This window comes from Ischnura elegans, chromosome 1 (genome assembly GCF_921293095.1).
Source record: "Ischnura elegans chromosome 1, ioIscEleg1.1, whole genome shotgun sequence".
Lineage (NCBI taxonomy): Eukaryota > Metazoa > Arthropoda > Insecta > Odonata > Coenagrionidae > Ischnura > Ischnura elegans.
In genome coordinates, this window is record NC_060246.1 from 12,362,236 (window position 1) to 12,381,460 (window position 19,225).

The 19,225-nt window shown below is 38.3% G+C and overlaps 1 long non-coding RNA gene and 1 pseudogene across 1 annotated transcript; one reads left to right on the forward strand and one right to left on the reverse strand.

The window, feature by feature from the left end:
- Window positions 1-2,192: 2,192 nt before the first annotated feature.
- LOC124155774 lies at window positions 2,193-4,558 on the reverse strand. Its single transcript, XR_006864231.1, has 4 exons — window positions 4,098-4,558; window positions 3,377-3,612; window positions 2,459-2,620; window positions 2,193-2,329 (listed from the first exon to the last, which is right to left on the reverse strand). It is a non-coding gene; the product is annotated as an uncharacterized LOC124155774 (long non-coding RNA).
- Window positions 4,559-17,573: 13,015 nt separating this feature from the next.
- On the forward strand, window positions 17,574-17,685 carry LOC124173784 (annotated as a pseudogene).
- Window positions 17,686-19,225: the final 1,540 nt, after the last annotated feature.

The window sequence follows — 19,225 nt, forward strand, 5'->3', positions numbered from 1 at the left end:
AAATTCTGCAGTTTTCTCTCCCCTGTCGTTCTGTATTCCTGGTCCAAAATCTCTTATTTCGTGTTCATCCCTCCCCTCCCCGACTGAGGTGTTTCAGTCCCCCGTCACCACTAGATTTTTATTACCTGGGGTTTTTCTCATTATTTCCTTGAGCTGTTCATATGCCTCATCTACTTCTTCCTCCCTATGATTACTAGTGGGCATGTAAACCACAAGGTTGGTGGGTACCGCATCAATTTCTACCCCCAGAATCCTATCACTTATCTGGTCTATACCTAACACATGCATACCTGTCTTCCGGTTTAATACTTAAGCTCCCCCGTGGCTGGCTTTCCTCCCCACCACCATATAAAACCCTATGCCCATCACTCCAATAGTCCCCACCATCCCTCCACCTCACTTCGCATAGGTAATCCAAAAATATGTATCTATCCTCCCTTTATCCATTTCCCTTTTGATACTTTCTAACTTCCCCACCCTCATTGTCCTCACATTCCACGTCCCTGCATTTATAGCAGTCTTCTTTTCTTCTTTCTTCATTGTTGTTGCTGCTGCTGATGATGACTCTGCAAGGATTTTGCATGTTGACGACCCCGAGGACCTTGCCGACCTCGCTGCCGTGAACGACACTCGCCGTTTGCGGATGTGTATCGTTCGATGGGAATATTATTTGGTTGTACTCCACATCTTCAGGTAGTTGGTGGGGTTTCCTGCTTCCATTACAATATTATTTATACGTGACATCATCAGGTGGACTATACCTTTCGTCTGGCTCCAACCCTTCGATCTATCTGGCATGGGTGGCCCTTCTGCGGGATTAATTTGAAATTAATCCCGCCAGTGCAGCTCTAGGGGTCATGGGAATGTTCAAGCCTTTCCACCACGACAAGGTTATAGCCGAAGGAAAGGCTTCACCTATATTTGCAATATTCTCAGTCCTACATAAGATTTGACTAATTTATACCTAGCTATTTAACATTAAATTTGCATGTTTCATCACTGAAATATGAGACTTTGCATGTCGACGACCCCGAGGACCTTGCCGACCTCGCTGCCGTGAACGACACTCGCCGTTTGCAGATACGTATCGTTCGATGGGAATATTATTTGGTTGTACTCCACATCTTCAGGTAGTTGGTGGGTAGATCTGAGGTTGCCCTCCCTCTAGAAGCGAAAATAAATTTAGTTCAGAACAAAATTCATGAACAAATTTTTCTTTTGAAGAAAAATGATATTACCATAAGACATGGAACTAAAATAAATATCATTATTTTCTAAAGCAAATAATTATAAAAACTAATAAAGATCTGAGGTTTTCCCGGCGTATGATGATGTTGAAGTTGTTTCGTGTTTCCCACCGGATAAGGTTCTCCATCTCTGCTGACGTTTCGATGGTCGTGTCGTCCATTGTAATCAGGGCTTGGCCCGTGGGTCCGATCGCATTGAATGAGAAAATAAAATGCAGACCGCCGACGGAAGATAGAGCCCACGTAAGACACTGCCTCCAAAAGGCGCCTTAAAGGTGCCTTTTTTAAGGCAAGGCACTGCCTTCAAAAGGCACACACAAGGCACCTATAAGGTGCCTATCATCTTCTAGCTTAAATGCGCCTTTTAGGCGCCTTGGAAAGGCACCTCAAAAAGGCTACTTGAAGGCACATATAAAATTTTACGTTTACTATGCCTATAAAGGTTGTACAATGGAATTGCATTTATGAACCAATTTCCAGTACAAATATCGGCTACCCCAGTAACAATTTTTTCAATTTATATAAATACAGGGTTCTCAAGCATAACTTAAAAAAATAATATTACCTGCTTTTACACTTAGGATATTAATGCAGCAAAATATAAAAAATGACAAACTCAATTATCAGGGCATATCAGCTACACTAGTTGCAATTCCTAAGTGTGAGTATTTTTTCAAGGACTCATTCCCAATAAAAATTAAATAAGAAAATGTTTTCTTTCATTCAAAAATCTATTGTCCCCAAAGGACATGCCTGAAAAATTAATTAATCGGGCAATTTCACTGATGATTTCACTGATTTCACTCTCAATCTTGCTCCCTGGTGGAGCACTTACCCCTTCATTGACCCCTTGATTCTGAAACAATTATGCAATATATCACCATAATATCTACTATAGTATGGTTCTATATGCAGTCACAGACATAAGCAAATTAAAAAATTATCCAAATAACAAATTGCATTTATTCAAGACAAGATTTCTTTGGACATTGATTTCTCAGCCATTTCCCAATTGCATTTACATACAGCTTCTTTATCGATTGTAGCAAAGTGAAAATCTTGAAAATATCTGCACCATGCACCTAGGGGATAAAGAATGAAATTTCTAAATAACAACTTTGAATGTTTATTTCAAAAATTAACATGAAACTTCAATAGTGAATATGAAAATTAAAAAACTAGCCCAAGTAGTATTAAATAGAAAGACTTACCTTAAATGAAATTTAAAGTTTCTGTAGATTTCAAGCCTTTTTATTTGCCCTTTTGTTGACTGAATGTTTATTAACAGAAAGTCTTACAGTGAACACTTTCCTCGCTAGGGGCGAACACATTTCACTGCAGTTGTCACCTCCAACTCTGCTGAAATGATCCACCTGCATTGAAAATACATACCAGCATTTGACATTAATAAATAGGAATAGAGGGCACAGTTAAACACCATTAAAACTGTTTTTATTGCTTATCCATCCTTTTTGACATGTTATTTAGTAATCTGGATTTTTAAGGTTAGGCAAAAACGTGCGATTATAATTGCCTTAAACAACCTTAAAATGAGTGAATTTGAGCCATGGTACTGTTGATAACCAGTCAAATATTTGGTTGAATTAAGTTTAAAGATTGACTGATTAAAAATACCTCATTCATTGATGATGTACTCCAATATTGAACTGAAAAATTCGCATACATAACATTCAAATACGTCAATGAATCTCTATTTTAGTTAAACCCTCTTCCTAGCTGTTTTAACAGACTATATTGCTATTTTCATTATCTATTTGACACCCTGTGAAGATAATTTAGCCAATAACTTAAAAATCATAATAGTGGAACAATTTTGGCTGTGGGATGGGGGTTACAAGGGTTTTCTAGTTCAGAAATCATGCTTGGATCTTTAGGCATCGGAAAAATAGCCATTTGGCAAAACATGCATAGGCCATTTAAGTCGAATTGTCCCTTGGTACACATGGAATGCAAAAGCAATGCTCAAAGGTCGTTTTACAGAAAGAATGGGCAAGGCTACGCCTATGAAGTGGGCTGATTTCTGAAAGCCAGTACAGTAAAAGAAAGACAGTACTTGCAACATAGCATTAGGTGGCTGACATAAGTTCCCTATTAAAGTATTAACTGACCGGTATCTTCATCACTTTCCTCGTTATCTCTTCCAGGGATAGCATGGTCCTTTTTCACCTCCTCGGGTTCTTCATGCTCCCGCAGGACCTCGAGAAATTTTCTTTTCCTAATTAGGGGGCGATCTGGAGAGGCTGCGATGTCATAATGCTGGCATTATAGTATATGAGTTCCCTATATTCTCAAAGGGCCACGCATCATTTTCCAAGTTTATGTAGTTTTCTGCATCCTCTTCCAACTGAAAGGCATTTGTGAAAAATGAACACAAGCACAAATGGATACCTAAATGATAATGATCGGAGAGAGTTAAATTGATGGCTCTGTTTTGAACACCTTATTAATTACCATGATTATTCAACATATTCCCAATGGTTATTCATTTTCAATAAAAACCCTTCACACACGAACTAATTGAGAATGAGACTAATGCTTTAATGTCACAATGAACTACCATCAAAGTGGACTCTACAGCGAGAACCCTGATATTTCCACTTACAAAGTTAGTCGGTCTGAATGGATTGTATTTTTAGTAGGCCAGCGAAAGCAAAGATCATGCCAAATTGTAATTACACTGATAATATAATTATGAATAACCTTATATAATTATTAGAATGTAATTAGAGGTTCTTTGGCCATACATAGTATATACTACACAATCGTATTAGAACACAAGGGTACATTCAAAGTTCGGTGATTTACAAAAAAAATATTCCATTTACTTACATGTATACATGATCAGCACCGCAGAGATGGGTTGATGCTGACAGAAGCATCTCCTTATATGTCTTCGTCCCACTAAGAGACACTGTTTCAGGGAATTCTGTTCACAGAAACCTATTCCGACATAGATTTTATTACTTGTGCAGGAAACAATATTCTTCATATCCCTTTTCGCCAGATTTCACTTCGAAATACGGATTATTTTCCTCTTCTACAGCGTACTTCAACGTAAATTTGCTAGCAAAACAAGTTTTTATAGCACAGCTAAACTCGCTAAGTCAATAAATAGAGCAGCTTCGGAAGTTACGGAAGTAAACACAAGTAAACAAAAGAGTAGCAATGGCCGTTTGGGTACTCAAGATGGCCGCCGGTCGTTTTGGCGCTGGTTTCAAAGTACGATTTTAAATCCGAAATATTAAAATAAGTTCGTTGTGGGCAAATATTTGTAACTTGAGTTTTTTATATGCCAAATATATATTTTCCGTAGATATGAAAAGTTGCGCAAATACTTCTTGTCCTGGTTTGCACATTTTTTTGCCTACAATAATTTGTTGGATTTACTGTGGTGGATTACATATGTAGAGAATTACGTCAAACGCGATTATATTGATGGATGCTGATTAAGTGTATATTATTAACACCTTATAACCAAGCTTCCAGTTTTATTGTGATAATAGAAGTAACTGTTTTAGTACAGATTTTAAACGGACCCTTACACATAAACTTTTGTATATAGTATTCACTTGTGTAAATATTATACCGTGTACACAATGCATATGTTGCTATACAGGCTCTAAAAATTTATAAAAAATGTTTACATTGTATATAATGCCCAATTTTTATACAGGCAATACAACTGCACACAAATTTGCACAAAATGTGTACGTTGTATGCATTCTGTATGGAAATTGTGTACTTTCTGTAGAATTTACATATTTTATACGTTCTATACAACTATATACATGTGTATATAAAACGTGTACATTTTTATACCCTGTATAGAAACTATGTACAAATTTTTCATTGGGGTGCCTGCTAAAGGCAACTGAAAGGCGCCTTTAAAGCGCCTTGAAAAAGGCATAAGGCACTAGCGCCTCCTATAGGCACCTAAAAGGCATCCTAAAGGCGCCTTTTGGAGGCAGTGTCTTACGTGGGAGCGACACTTGGGCAACGGACGTTCACCACATCACAACAGCAGGAAGGTAAACCATGGCTGGAGTCGAAGTGGTTCGGTGGCATTGAATGCAAACAAAAAATTCTCGCCCGTGGGTGGACATCGAGAGACGAGTACATTTGTGCTCGCGTGACACGATATACATACATCGAAAATACATCGCGTAGTTTGCGTTCCACGCAGAATTTCTGCACGCACATTTTAGACTTATTGTTAGTCCCAGCGCTGTAGCTCGACATTACGTAAAGTTGCGGGCATAAAATGTGCAAAAAACGGACCAAAAACAGCCTGCTAGCAATATGGGATACAAGCAGTGTCAAACAATTAATTCCTGCCTCCCCACTGCAATGGTCAGTGGCGTAGCCAGGAATTTTGTGCGGGGGGGTCCAAAACCAGGGGGAAAATTTTTTGAAAAACTGAGTACTAAGTAATGGGTGTTAAACTAATTTTAACACTTTTCATAGTCGATAAAACTTCATTTGTCAAAGAAAAAATTTTAAAATTCATGATAATTTAACATTTTGTTTTATTTTATGAAAGAAAATAATTGTGTTTTTATATTTCGGGGGGGAGGGGGGATGGGTACGGATCCCTCGAACCCCCCCTGGCTGCGCCACTGGCAGTGGTTCTCCTTAGCAAAACTCTAGCAAAAGAGAACCCTGTCACTGGCATGCCACCATTAATAGGGTGGATTCCTATTATTTTTTTATTGGCTAAATCGAAAGATTATTACTCCTGGAGTACGCATTTTACGCACTTAGATTCTCAAATGACTATATCTATTTTTCGCGATTAAATGAAAAGTGAAAATTTTCAAGCGCGCGAAAACGCAACGGCTAAGTATGAATGCTGGGAAAACCCCGTGTGACGTCATTCTGGTTCTCGCTGTCGCGGGGTAAGTTGACCTTGGGCCGAGGCTTTGAGCGCTGATACGATGCAGGCATAAATAGCAGGCCCGAATGGCAAGGGAAATGCATCGTATCAGCGCTCAAAGCCTGGGAGCAAAGGTGGGCTACCTAATTGACCCTTGCCATTCGTCTAAACCGGTATTTCTAAAACCAAATAATTTGTATATTATGAATAGTACACTAATGGTGGGTAACGAATCGCAATCAATACCTTTCGTTTTCTTTGATGAAGGAAACTTTCTATGTCCCCCAAAACCCCGGTGACCATTTCTCGCATTTGGCCCTTGGTTCTCGCGATTGGGTCATGATTCTCATGATTGGGCCATGCCAAGCAATAGGATAACTACCGGTGGCTCAGCACGGTCAATCTTGGTGAAGAGCACGCAGGTGGGCATTGGTGCTTTTTATAGTCCTTATATCCAATGTCATACTGAAAGTCAACTGTTCCTTAACAGGTAAAAAGAATGTGTTCGGGTAAGCGCGAAACGCAATTCGTGATTAATTCTCCCCGAATGAAGTTTCATCTCGCTGAAGTGGAGCTTATTTTACATCCTAAAAAATTGGCAGTTGGGCATAAAACAACAAACATTTTGAATACCCACATGACCACTTTTTCTTAAAAATAAGTTTTTCCGTTTTTTAGCTAATTTTCCGGCTTTTTTGCGACAAATATCATTTTCGGATTCACATTGTTCTGAATATTATTATAGTATTCTACCGATTAAGGTAGGTTTCCATGGAGTGTTCTAGAAGTGATCTGGGAGCCTCCCTTATTTCCTTCCAGCACTGCCTTCTTTAATTCACAGTAAGGCCTAATCCCTTTCAATCTATCTAAAAATCCTATTCTTTTCCTTCGCCTCCCTCGTTTTCCTAACACTCTACCCTCTAACACCATTTTGAACGTACCCACCCCGCTAAGCACTCACTCACTACACGAACACAAAATTTCGACGAAAAACAGGGTCCGCCATTTTGTATCGTATCGGCCACAAATAGTACAACTGAGTCGTGAAAGTTGTCAAGAACTAACAATTATATACCACATAATAAACTTGTAAATTTTTGTTTCTATTGAATTACTACAGAAGGTGTGGTATTAGTTTTAACATGCTGAACTTAGAAAAAAATTCAATGAGGGCAATTTTAGCGAAATTTGTTCAAATTTGAGGCCAAGTAATTTGTTTATAAAAATTACCTATGAAAAAAGATTTTCGAGGTTTTGTCCAGCTTTTTTCGATTTCAGCTCACTACTGTGCGACGGGCCGTATTGAAATGGGAGCCGTGTATACCATGACGCCGTACCGTCCACGGCGCGATTCGACTCGTCTGAAGACATCCATAGCTACCTACGGTTATTTAAAGGCACGGCGCGCCGTGCCGTCTGAAAGGGGCCAAGTTTCCAATTCCCGTCGTGTGTAGCCGAGCACGACACTCATTTTCAAACTGAAAGAACTCAAGAGGGGTGAGTGGCGAGGGACTGATCACCGTTTGGTCCCAAAATATTCGGCGCAAACCCAGTAGTGATGGAAAAACGTCTGTCAAAATAGATTTGTGGAAAAGTCGATTTTTAATAAAAATTGACGGTTTTTAATAAAAAACAGTTTGTACAAAAACATGGTCATTATACATTCGGAAAACAATTAAAATACACATTTGATATCTAGAAAAAATATTTCAAATAATCTTAAAGTACTTGCGTGAATTATTAGATGAAAAAATTGCAAATGCACGCATATTAAAGTTTTGTTACAACCATCTGAAACCATTCGACTTCACTAAAATTTTTGAGGAAGATGAACTGATTACGATGTTAAGGTATTAGTCCTGTTATTAGTCCCGATATTAGTCCTGCCTTAGATCTGGCCTTAAGCGCCAGGCCGACCAAGAGTAACTGGGAGTTACACTTGGTCGACGTGGAACTGGCCTATGACATAAATTTCTTGCGTCTTGAAATCGTCTCCGAAGCCTGGAAATTAAACTTTGTGGCACATTCAAGGATACTGCGACTTCGGTGTGCGTCTGGCCAGCTTCCAGGCGGCCCTGCAAAACGGGGTCCAAATGGTGTCGTTGTACCGTTATGTTGTTACGTTCACTCCAGGGGGCTACACTATGCACACTGTAGCAGGGCAAACACGACTGAGGAAATATGGGGCACAGGCAATGGCTGTATTTATATTTCGGTTAAGCCGTTGGTAAAAGCAGTAAAAGCAGGGAATACTCCTTTCCTATATAGAGCGAACTCGTAAGGTTGGTAGATGTACAATGTGCTTCTTAGATTTGTGGTACAAAGCATGAGTTCTCTTTGTTTTCGCAACTTATTTCGATGTAATAATCCCAAAGTATATGCGATATTCGATGTTGCCGCATGCTCGGCTCTGTCTATCGAAGCTATTGTATTTAGGATTATACGAGGGAGGGGGGGGGGAATAACCGGACACATTTTTTAAAAATTCAAAATTAAATTTTTTGTCTTACAAACGTTAGTCACCTTCGAAGTACTCCCCATTTACACTGATATATTGGTGAAAACGTTCTTTCCACTATGCATCATAATAAACATCTTTGGTACTCGTCGTTTCCGATTAGATTCCAGCGCCGCATTAGATTTTCTTTTCACCTCTGTAATGTGACAAAAACATTTCCCTTTCACCACCATTTTCATCCGGTTGAACAAAAGGAACTCAAAATGTGCGAGAACTGGTGAGTAGGAAGCAGTATCATGCAATATTTTTTAAGAAAAACTCAATTCGCGGTAATCAGCAACACATGCCGCATTTGATCATGAGGCAACAAGCGGGGGAGGGAGGGGGGGGGGAGAGGGGGGAATTAATTTCGCCGCGATTCGTCTCATTTGCTAATCTTCAGCTAAAATTCGCTGTAATGAACTCCACAAATGACCAGACTGTTCAGCGAGTCCGTCAATAGGGTAAGAATATACAAGAATACACTAGGGTAAGAATTTGTTTTTCCACATCTTCATCAGTTCTGGATATGGAAGGTCGTTCCGGGCGTTGAATGTCTTCGATCGACATGTTGCCACATTTGCATTGCAAATACCACTCGTGCACTTGAGTTATTATTAAAGCGTGTTCTTTATAAGCTGCAGACAACATAGTAATCGTGTCCGACTCAATTTTACCGAGCAGAGAGCAAAATTTCAACGCTGCACGACGTTCTCAAATATCAGCCATTTCAAAAATCGAATTTATTTTGATTTTTATATCAGAGAAGCTGTAGTCAAAAAAAGTACTTTTATCAGTCTGTCAAATATTAATGAACCCAATCAATACATCAATTATTTTTTGTGCTTTCCTTCTAAGTGATTATGTGTTCAGGGACTCATAAAAAATACTCACAATATAAATAATTACAACTTTATTAATACTACCAACTTCTACACCCGAAAGGTAACAAACACAAAATAAGCAATTTAGGTCAACTCTAATATAGCTGATATTTGACGTGAAGTCGAACATGAATTCAACAGACTATCCGAAAACTACCCTCAAGTGTCAGATGATCCGGGGTTTGAAATATCAACACAGAGAACATGCATACGTCAAAGAAGCAGAAGCAACGCGCCCGCAGAGAATCCAGGAGAATATTTATGGAGATCAATTTGCTACCTTTTTTTTATCATTTCATTTCAGAGATAGATTTAAGATAGACAGCAGAGGTTTCCGTGGAGGCCTTCCTCTTGAAGGCCTCATTCCCTCCAACCTATGAAGACTCGCGTTTCGTAAAAAATTGCTCTCAATCCTTATTTGATGTTCTCAAATATCAGCCATTACAAAAATCGAAGAGGTATAAATCTCTTCGAATGTAAACTGTCACAGTGGCCCGCTGCAACCGTCTATATCCACGATGTTTCTCATACCGACTCAGAAATCATGAAATAACATCCATCTAGTGGGAGAAGCCCAAAATATAATAGCGACGAGCGCAGCGATATCCTTCCTGCTATTTTTGGGTCCCCCATCTTACTTATGGTACTTATTTAATATCGTGAATACCTACATGATCGAAGGGAAAAATTAGGTAAATAGTACTCGGGGCGTTGCCGTTACTGGGAATTATAAAGAATAAAAATCAAAAGTGAAAAAATTATAATCAGATGTCGTGCGTGAACATGGAAGTGAAGAGATGGAGCATGCGATGGACATGCAACTCTCGCTGGGTAAACAGAATGACTTCACTGAAGAGTGTAATTTCTTTCAGTGATATCAGAGCAACAGGATGTGGTGTGGTCCAACAGGGGAGTCATTCTGTAGTAGCTAGAATATTGAAAATTTATTTGGTGGGACTTTTAATTAGTTCCATCCCCTATGAAAAAATTGTATAAACCTGTTTCAAAATTTTATACAATCTTATACATTGCCATGGCAATAGGTCTCTGGACAAAATTTTAATATCCATTCAAATACTAACTAAAAATCGTAAAATATAGTAAAATTGCCCTAAAGGCCACTTTAACGCACTTATTTTACATATTTTCTTAAGAATTTACAAAAGAAATGACCTAAACAGTTCCAAAAACACACCCACTTCAAAACGTAATTCCATTGGCCAGCCGGAAAGTGACGTCAGCTCATGCAATCGTGTGGGAAATTCAGTGGCGTAGCGCATTGTCACCAAATTTCTTGGTTTATTTAACGACTTTAAGCGAGGTTTTATTTCTTATATATCTTTCGGAGGTTTCATCGTAAAAAGCAAACGCCACGGAACCTAGTTTCACCAAGGCTGACACCGGAAACTTGCCGAAAATTACAACGGCAGCAATGTTTACTTACATAAGCAACAGAAATTGCTACATGCATGCTGAAAGCCGGGGAGTGAAGATGCATAGCTATGGAAATATAATATCACCGGCTCTTGTAAAATACATATTAGATGTGTTTATGAAATTTAACAATGAAATTACATTTATATTAGTGTCGGACGAGAAGATTACGCTGACCACGCCATATGTTTACATAGCCATTGGTTGCGTGCAAATTATGCACAATCAAAACGAATGTATCGTTCGAGCCCGTGTGTGCCCCGAGCACAACCTATTCTGTGGAGGCACGAGTTTTTGAGGAGGACGGTGAGGTGGAAGTTAACAGCCTTTCTTGCAATGATTGCATAGCTAGTTCTGAGAGCAGTTCAAGTATTATGTAAGTAGGGCTGGGCAAAATTGTAATGCACAATACCTGTGACTTGGGAGTTTGAAATCTAAAACAGTATTTGAAATACTTTTTGAAAAAAAAAAAAACATTTGTAAGCCGGCCGGTCGACGGCCGACAGGGGATTCGGTAATATTTTTACACCTTCCCTAGGTATTTCGCTGGAATCCTCATTCCATGGACAGGTGAAACTTATTTCAGCTCCAAAAAATGTCCTCAAAAAGCAAACCACGGCATCACCTTATTCATTAATCTCCAGAATTTTCCCTACATAGTGAGCAACTGACTTTTTGCTGCTGAATCTAGCCAGAATCCAATCTCCACTTTGAATGTTAGTCACCGATTTTTTAAGCTTTTTTGCTATCTTGTTTCAGGCATTAATACCATGTCATCTACATCCTCCTCGTCAGAAGACATGATATCCAATGCCCTATCATAATCAATCTACAAACTGAAGTAAGCTATCTTTATCAGATAAATCTTCAAAATAAGAGTGAGAGGACTCTAATTAAAAGACCTAGTTTTATAAACTTCGGTATTTTGCAACATTTATTTAAGAAAGTTTAACGCAAGAACTGCCAGACAGAAACTAAAAGTTTAACGCAAGAACTGTTTGACAGAAACTAAAAATTCAATCCATACTTCAACCCCGTAGCCTGGGGTATGTGCGACAGGGGGTCGCACTTACCCCAGGTAACGGGGTCGCACTTGCCCCGGAAGGTAGGAATGAACGGTTACGACAGGGAAAGTGCGACCCCCCATCTAAACTAAATATAATGACCCGAGTTCCTAAATTTAAAGTAAAGCAAGGAAAGCCAATCCATGAAGAAGAGAAAACAAGATATAGTTCTTACCTAACACCTCCGATGCGTTGATTCAGAGGGAACTGCGGTATAGCTTCTCCTCACAACCAACTACGGACGGGTATATTTGCCAAGCATGTGGAACGAGAAATTAAGGGATAAGTATTACAAAGTCGTTGGCTCTGGTTTCATAACAATGTGTGGAATATGTTGCACGACCGCCACCTGCTTCGAGAACGGAAATACGATTTACCTGAAGGGGGGTCGCACTTACCCCGCAGTCGCACTTACCCCACCTCACCTTATGGAAACTGAGAGATCTTAAAAAGTATTTAACCTGTTTTTGCTCGTAAGGATAGTTACAAATAGTACACGAGAAAGGTATGTTTTAAAAATATATATTTTATCTTTTAAAGTAAAACTTCTCGAATGTTGCTCTACATGGTTGCATTAGCCTCCGCGAGGAATACAATTTTTTCAAAAAGTGTCGGACAGAGATCCCCTCGAAGTGGATAAAGCCAGCAAGTGAAAAACTTTCCACTGGTGAAGATGAGTAGGTATAGGATTGCGTCAAATCTGATAAACAATGCGTTAATATTAGAATTATTTTTTTTCATTCATTCACATTCGTCGGCACTTTCTCATCCGAATCAATCTTCGTTCTACGTCTTGGGTGACCGTATGAAAATATTTATTTGGAGCATATCTAGTCGTATTTCTGCACTTAGGCACAATGCAGTACTTGAAGCTATACGCTGCGACATATCGAGGAATAACTACGACACGAAAAACACGGCGTAATAACCACAATATCTCCACTGTAAACTTCAATAATGTGCACGGTCAAGGTGGTTAAGAACAACACTATTGCATGAGCTGACGTCATTCAAGATGGCGGCGGTGCGAATTACGTTTTTCCTTGATGGCTTGTAAGACGTATTTTAAATGCTCATAATAAAAAAATAGATGACATTACAGGCATATTGTTATAAATTTTAGCTTAATAATTACACCTACTTTTCAGAAACGTCTTTACCTAAATAGGTGTTCAGAGACCTATTGTATAAATTGTATAAAATTTTGAAACAGGTTTATACAATTTTTTCATAGGGGATATTTCCCTCGTCGCATCGTAAGAGGTGGTCCTTTGTTTTTCGAATACATCTTTATTGGTGGTATTCGGGCCAAGTTATCCAAAAAGTCTATCTCTGAGTAAACGCAAAGGATTTTTCAGTCATTTTTTTATAAAAAAGACTTTGGGTGCGGTATTCAACACAGTAATCAGAACGGATATATTTAACTCCAGAAAAGTGATAAAAATGTTTCCGAGATAAAACATACTGATAAAACATAATATTCAATTTCAAAATACCCTATGTGCGAGAATTATGACAATATATGTTTGTTTGTAATGGTCCACAATTATATTTAGTCCTCTTTGATTTCTTCCCGGCATCAAAGCTTCATAAACAGTTGAATTTGCGGGTAAAGCTTATTAAGTGATGAAAGTATATGCGTGTATTATTTCATATTATAATTGAGGGAACTTGCATATATTTCAGATATAATCAACAGCCCCAAAATTATATAAAAATATATGTTTGCATACCTCGGTGAAAGGTTTTTATTATTTTATGACGTGGTTTGCGATATTTAATTCATCAAATTTCACGATAGTTTTCAAATACGAGTGAGAATCAAAAACGCCCGATGATTGGCTGGTAGAAAAGTGACGTCATTATTCAGTACGAGGAGGCACGGTAGCACGACCATGGTAGAGGTTGCATACTTGAATACAAGCTACAGCGTGGTTATGATTCATTTGTTGAAGTGCAGACGTTTAGGAGTTGTTAATTGTGACTGCAGGGCTTTTATTTGATCTATTTCTCCTTCATTGAAAGCGATAGATTGCGTGAAGATGAAGAAATATGCTTATTCTTAGGCTGATACTAGCAAGCTTCCTGTTACTGATTCCATCATGACATCAGAGTATTTTAGTGAAACTGTAGACTTCGTCAGCACCGAAAGTCGATGCCGAGAAATGGAAAGGTAGCTGATGTGCATCTGAAATGTAATATAGTTCACAACAAAGTGAGACTTGCATGAATTATTGGCGAAAGCGTATACTCATGTGAAATGTGTAGTTTTTTGGCAGTCCGGTACAGAGTCTTATGGTGAACTTATTTTCCTCCTCGAAGCAGTCAATGATGATTTCAACTTAAAAATACTTTGCCTGGAAGGCGACAGGAAGCTCTTTAAGACTGGAATCTGAGCAAGCCAGACTATTAATTCCCTCAAGCACCCCATTTTCCCTATGGTGCACATCAGTCCTACTTTATACAATGGCCTGACAACCTTTAAATGGATCCTTGGTTTTTCCTGACAACTAAAATAAAATGCTGAATGGAAATTGCTGATCCACACATGTCTTCTGCTTCTTCCTCCACAGTTTCCAAATCAAGGGCCGCGGAGCATTTCTCTTGTGATTCAACTTTTTCTGAAAAGCAAGCAACGGGCGAAGAATAAAATCAAAGAACTTTACGATTCATTTTTTGTGACCACCTCTGGATTCCATTCTTTTTCCACCTACAACTTCTTTTATAATACGTCTCCGATCCATTCTCACATCAGCTGCCCTAGGTTTACCCGCCGCGGCAACATATGGCAATAATAGAGTCGATTAACATTCACAGATATCAATATTTTTATAGATTATGGATCATAGAACAATTACACATAAATTTAAAAGTGTTTCTATCAGTTTTATTGTTCTTTCGGGGTTAATTATAGGGCAAGATACTGTTTAAATATTTTCATTAATTTATTAAAAAATATGCGCTCTAAAAATACGAAAAAGCCATTTTATTAATCTACACTGATGTTTGTAAGTTACTGTGGAAGAAGAATGCTGTTGACGCAGTAGTTTTTCCTAGGTTGAGTTACAAAGTTCATGAAGTTGACAAAACGGTTAATTTTACGGTGCACGGAAACATTTATTGCACTGGTGTGTTTACATTTTTGAATTTTTAGCAAAAAATATAAATAAGAATTTAGGATAAATTTGTCTTTAAAATGAAGTATAATTCATTATTATAGCTTGCACTGAAGCCAAGATATATAATTTGCAAAGTACAGCGGCACATCATTTTGACGCCGACAGTAGAAGAATACGATGTCTTCTTGGCTGGCACTCGAATGTATATGAGGAACAACGTTACTCTTTATTTTCATATTTTATTCCTTGATTTTAAACATCATGGAATTTTATATGTCCTTCCGTAACTGAAATTGAGCAAGTGCCATAAATAATTCCAGCCCTTCGCACCCATCGAGAAACAAGTATCTCGAAGTTTTTATTATACGGCAGTCGAATTATAGAAAAATTTCAGGTTCAAGTTATTCAGACGATGAAATATCGAAATATTATTTACATAAACGTTATCTTCGCACACATAGCACACGGGTTTATCATTCCGTTTATTATACTCTTATTTTTTCGCAACGCTCATCCCGACGGACGGAATGCATCGAGGCTTTTCTTTTCATTTCTTCCGTGGGAATTCAGACGAAATTTTTTTCTGGGATGTTATTGCACAGAGGAACAATGCACCACTTGTAATTTTTCATTATTTCAGCCATGTTCTCCTTTAAACGCAACGTGGCTCTTCCAAACCTGTAGCAACGACGTTACTGGGCTTGGATCTTGGACTCCTACTGAATTATGACGTCACGGCGTAAGGTTAGTGGGGGCGGTATTTTTTAGCCCGTTAAACTCGGAAGACATTTGGGATTCATTTTCTAGTGTATAAACTGAATTTTAAGCGGAAAAAAGTATATTGCGGTAGAAAGTATTTATTGCAGTATATCAGCATACTGTCGATAAAAATTATGCAATTTCCCTATTGAGGCTAAAAATCTCGGATTCCTTCTTCATCCAATTATAAAAAAAACATTTCGCGTCATAACGGGCGAGGGTAATTATCATAGATCACGCATGACAACATCTATTCACGCTGTCATTCAAAGTAAAGGTTTTTTTTCCACCCAAGAAAATAGATTGCTGCAGGATAGAAGGGGATAATAGACGAATAATAATACGGTTGATTAGAACGACTACACCAATTTCGATTCAACCAACGTGAAACGCCTACACTAAGTACTTCTTACACGCATTTGAGTAGGAAAAAGGATGCATAAATTTAGAACTTAACCAAAGTAACGCCGTATATATTTTGGGATATCATGCCGAGGAAAAAGATTTGCTTGAATTTTTGAAATTCCTCTTCCAAACATTACATATCGTAAATGCACCACGGTTGATACACGGTTCCTACAAAGGCAGTGTAAGGTTTCTGAATCAGGACTGAAGAGGCATTCATTTAATTAATGGCTCGAATCGCCACCAAAAATTACAGGCTAAGAGAAAACTAAGGTAACGCAATAAATAGTAAAGTAAAATCGTTTATTCTCGGACCTCATCCATCATTTAAGCTTGATTGAGGACAGCGTTGGGGACAGGGAAAGAGCGGTTTGGGCGGACCAACAATAATAGCCGATTAATTATTTCTCCGAGCTGATTTCTGGGAAATCTCACTACATATCTTACTAAGAGACTCTGAGACATGAGAGAATTGCTAAATCTTATTTAAATTCATAATATTAATATACAAAATATTTTTTACTCGGAATAAATGGACAGACATGCAATTAATTCGCTAAAATATATTTTTTTTTCGAAATTTACTATTGTTTAGGCTTCATAATGGGAATTATTTCCCTCTGAATGATAATTGAGAATTTAAAAAAAGGGATAATAGTTATTACTACTCGTAATTAATGCTCAACTTTAGGGCACAGCTGTATGTACTTTGGTTTTGTAAGGTTGTGTTTTGAGAGTACATAATTCTTCTAAAATGTATTTTAGTTACGATACATTGTAATGGCAGCGATAATATTCAATTTTCTCGATTGATGAGGAGCATTCATCGCAGTTTCGTCCCTCTCCTTTTTTGTTTAGTTTTAAGTATTGTTTGTGTATGTTTAGTTTATTTGCATGTGAGTGCATGTGTGCGAACGGAATTTAAACCCCGCGCATCAGCTGTGATTGCAACGCCTACCCAAAGAGTGCGTATTTAAGGAGCCACCGCTGTAAAAAACCGCCATGTTGTTTGTTTTAAAATAAAAAAAATAAAATTAACAATCGTAGTGAGGAGGCAATAATGGTAGTGAGGGACGCGGAAAGAAAAACTAGCACAGTCGTGTATGGAGAGAACTAAGAGATAGACGTGCTCTAAAAAGATCGGGAGAAAAGCTAACATATTGAGAGAGCTAAAAGAGATAGACGTGTTCTGAAAAGATCGGCAGAAAGAAGAAAAGGACGCGAAGAAAAAGGAGGCACCTACAAGAGAGAAAGATCGCGTAGGAATAGATACGGCAGAACTCAAGCCAGTTCGTATAAATCTTTCGCCTTTTACCAAAGATTTCCGTGGCGGGAGTTCAGTTGTATGCATAGACAATTTTTGATTGTGCCCATTGGAACAGAAAGGGAAATTACGCGATATATTTGTATAATATCAGATTGTAAATTGGGCCCAATTAGTCTTATTTACGACATTTTGAATATAATTTGTAAAAAAATGATTTTGGTACATGTTATTTCTTAATTAAGTGTTTTTCTGTACCCCAGGGTAACACAAAATAAGAAGTGGAAGCTTCCACCTAGGTGAGTAACGTTACACCGCTCATAGGGGTTCCACCGCCCTCCCTTCCCTTCCCTCTCACGGTTAGGAGACCGAGAGGAAGTGGGTTGACCGGGAGAGACTCCGGTTGGTCAACTACTTTTCCCTCTGGCTCCAGCAGTCACCTGATCGATTGAGCCGCTAGACAGCCGGAGAGACAACACCTGGCACTAATGGGCCCGAAATTTATCCGCGGTCCGGAATTCTCAGCCAACAGTTCGGCAGAGACGTTTCCGTGGCCCGCGACCAAACCGCCGCAGTCAACCACCGAGAGGATTTACGTCGAAGGGAGAGGGATATGGCTCCAGCCAACTGGAAGCGTCGCGACTTGGCGAGAAGTCTGACAACGCCACCCCGCTCGTGCGACGAGATTGCCCAGCGCAAAATGAAGCGGCTTGCTTAAGAAAAAACTTCAAGTGCTAGGGTTTTTATTTTGCGAAATCTTGAGTTTAGCTAAAAAGAAGAGAAAAAATCTGATCACTAATAACCAGATTATGAGCTCATAAGTAATTAGCCAAAAGTGGGAAAGAAATGGGAAGCTTCTATTTTTTCTCATTCAATTCGAATTAAAAAAAAATTAACTGTAGTGTTCATTGAAAACTACGACCACTTGGGCCAAAGTAGTTGCTGTTATCCTAAGCAAACGGAACTCAGGTTATACAACGGAAGTATTGATGTAGAGGCAGACTTTGCTGGATTTGTTTCTGATTCATTGTGCATTCAGGCATGATAGCATCTTTTCGGAGGACAAACTTTGAATTACAAGCATTGAAATTGACATTAGAGCTATGTTTCTTCCGTTACAAAGTATATAGGAACAATTTTTTATTGTTTTCAGCCTACTTTAAATTTATATCACCTTAATTTGAGTAATAGCTAGAGGCGGACAAAATAAATTTTAATTGTATTTTAGATAAAAATACAAAATACTCCTAAAAACTCTGTTTCAAAAATAATATAAAAATTACCCCGCATAATAGTATGTGAAATACAGAAATATAATGGTAATTACAAAATAATTACCTAAAATAAAAAAGTCCACCTTTGAACTGTGAAATCCAAAATTTTCAATGCCACAAATCAAAATTATTAATTTTTAATTAGCGCAGTAATCAAGTAATGCCACATGAACCTATTGATTAAATCGGTATCGTCGTTGCATTTCTAACTAAGATCTAAACATTGAAAAAATACCATTTCATTGAAAAGTGCTAAGTTTAAAGGAAAAAAGACGATATATGTGATCATTCGGTGTCTGAGACTTTTTTAAATTAAATTTTTGGTGAAGTAGTCCTCTTGCACCGTTCGAAGATGATTCGTCCTCGTTTTCGTTCTTCCTTCTT